The following is a 3075-nucleotide window of genomic DNA, read 5'->3' on the forward strand; positions in this document are numbered from 1 at the left end:
AAAATAAGATCAGATTTAGAGGATAGTTGCATTTAATAATATTAACAAAATGTCCACAGAATATAAGGAAAACAACTGGTTGGTGGTGCTGGAAAAGCTACTAATAGCAGTACAGATATAGATAAAATACTTTAAGAAAGATAGCGTGGTCCGGAAGATAAATATTTATTATCTGCAATGATTACAGATGAAAGATTTACGAGAACAGTTCAAAATTGCTCATGAAGCAATTGTAAGCAATAACAACGATCGTACATGTGTCAGTGAGAACTTCGACGAAGCTTATCTAAAAGCTTTCTGCATTATACAAGAGGGCTTCGAAAAGATATATCCTTCATCACAACCAGCTCCAGAAATTGTCCCAATGCCAGAACCAGTAGCACACATAAAACTACGTCCTCTTCTTGTTCCTAACTTCTCTGGAAAATGTATCCACGATGCACTTGAACGGTTAATTCATACCAATAAACAGGTAAGTTTAATTCAGAAGTTCCATTATCTGAAAAAGGCGCTTCCAGAAGTAAATTATTATTTATTCACAACATGCAATTGACAGAAGCTAATTATCCTATTGCACTAGAATTAGTGGTGAATCGATATAAAAATCCCCGGTTTTATTTATGCATATTATGAAATATTTGTTCAGCATTCCTAGGCAATTACTGGAACGAGCGTCATATGTAAAATTACTCCTGAATGTAGCCAAGGCATGCATACATGAATTTGCCAGGCATGCATACATGAATTTAGTCCATTACATTTCAACGAAATTGCATAAAGAAGTGCGAATGGCATGGGAACACAATCTTGAAAGCAACTCCGTCATTCCCACTTTTGCCACAATGGAATCCTTCCTGATTGATAGAGCATTAAGGCTGGGTGTTCTTGAGATCACGATTCATCTATCGATATCACGCCTCAAATAAATATACGACCAATTCGAAACTTTTTGCAGTCCAAACGCCAATGCAAAAAATCACACCATTCGGTTCTCAACACGTCGCTGTGGCCCTTATGTGAAGATAATCATGTAATACGTCGATGTCATTAATTCCTCACCAAGGACTGCTTCGAACGGAAGTCCATCGCATCTCAATTGAAGTTATGTTTGAATTGTTTATGCAGATCCATTACAGTTTCAAAGTGTTCAAGCACCAATCACTGTCAACAATGTGGGCAGCGTCACCATACACTCCTGCGTTTTCCTCCATAAGAACTCTGCTAAATCAAATAACAATATTGACTTCGCTCTACACAACGCGTCCAACAAGGTTAACAAATGACAGTATAACGTCTCATCGCCACAAGCATCTAATGGTACAACGGTTTTGCAAAGCAATTTAATATAATCACCCGATTACTCGGGTGTAAACTCAATATTACACTCTGATTCCCAATTAGTTATTAAACGCACATATGTTTTAAAACTCCTAACAAGTCTTATTCCAGGTCTCTCTATTTGTGTACAGAATTGGCCACATTTAAACGGTTTACATTTAGCTGATCCAACTTACTATAAACCTGGAAAAATTTGTTTAAATTTTGGTGCTGATGTATATGCACAGTTGATACAATCAGGACTACGAATTGTGGCATCCCATCAATCAATAACGCAGCAAACTCATTTGGAGTAGATTTCAGGAAATATTGGGCCAGTTTTGTCAAATTTGCAAACAATCCGGTGCCATCATAATTCACATTATTTCGACAATTTAGTAAAAAATTACTTTGAGCAAGATGAGGTAACTCCCGATCGTGAACTCTCCTCTGAAGAACACTGGTGTGAAGAATATATGGTATGCTTACCACTGAAGTCACACTTTGATCCGACACAAACTCTCGGTCGATCTGGGCAGATTCTATTAAACTGTCTTTTTAATTTGGAGCGTAAGCTCGAACGCAATAGTGATTTCCAAGAACAGTATTACCACGTGATTAACGAATATTTCAGCATGAGACACGCCACCCGTGTAGATTCTAATGAACGACAACGTTGCGAATTTAATAAAAATCACGTACCAGTAAACAACTCCGACGTATTGTAATGACCACTTTTCAATCGTTATGTTTTGCTGCGGTATGCAAAGCGGCTGTCCAGGTTCGTTAACAATAGAATTTATGTTCGCTGAGACTAAACAAAAAAAAGCCGTAGACTTGATATATTTTTTTAATACTTTATTTAATAATTCGAAACAAAAACAATTACAATAGTTATAATTTAGATAAACAAAATATTATTTTCCAAGGATCGGAGAAATTTATGATTTCCGCGCGTGACTATTTCGTAGGGGTGGACTTATATCACCTCAGTATATGAATTATATATAAGATCACTTGCTGTCAAAGATGACGATGCTTCAGCGACTGGCTCTGGCTTATCTGTTACGAAGACTACTGCCTTTGTGCTAAGGGATATAATAGTTTGGCTGAATGAACCAGGTTAGAAAGTAAAAAAAGAAAGAAAATCAATAAAAACAAGTGATCGAATAGACCAGTAGGATATCCTGATTTGATCGATCGGACCAGTTTAGACTGATTAAGCCTGTAAGCTAATATTGATCGAATTGACCAGTTGGTTATCCTGATTTGATCAAACTGACCAGGTTAGGCTGATTAAGCCTGTAAACTAATATTGATCGAATTGACCAGTTGGTTATCCTGATTTGATCGAACTGACCAGTTTAGGCTACTTAAGCCTGTAAGCTAATATTGATCGAATTGACCAGTTGGTTATCCTGATTTGATCGAATTGACCAGTTTAGTCTGAATAAGCCTGTAAGTTAATATTGATCGAATTGACCAGTTGAACTTGTTTATCGTTTGATATCCAAGAGACAAGTTGCTCGTTCTGTGAAATTCGCGTTCTTATATACTGGTTTGACCGGAGCGTTTCGGTCTAGCGTACCGGTAAACTTAGTTGTTCGTGTTAACTTTTTGTGCTCTTCGTGAGCCTTTCTTGTGTATTTTGTGTATTGTCGTGTACTTCGTGTTGTTTGCATTTTTGCGTACTTTGTTTTCTTCGCCTGCCTTTGTTTTCGCCGCGATTACGTTTTGTTTACTTCGCGTTTCAATTCT

This window comes from Teleopsis dalmanni, chromosome 1 (genome assembly GCF_002237135.1).
Source record: "Teleopsis dalmanni isolate 2A chromosome 1, ASM223713v2, whole genome shotgun sequence".
Classification (NCBI taxonomy): Eukaryota; Metazoa; Arthropoda; class Insecta; order Diptera; family Diopsidae; genus Teleopsis; species Teleopsis dalmanni.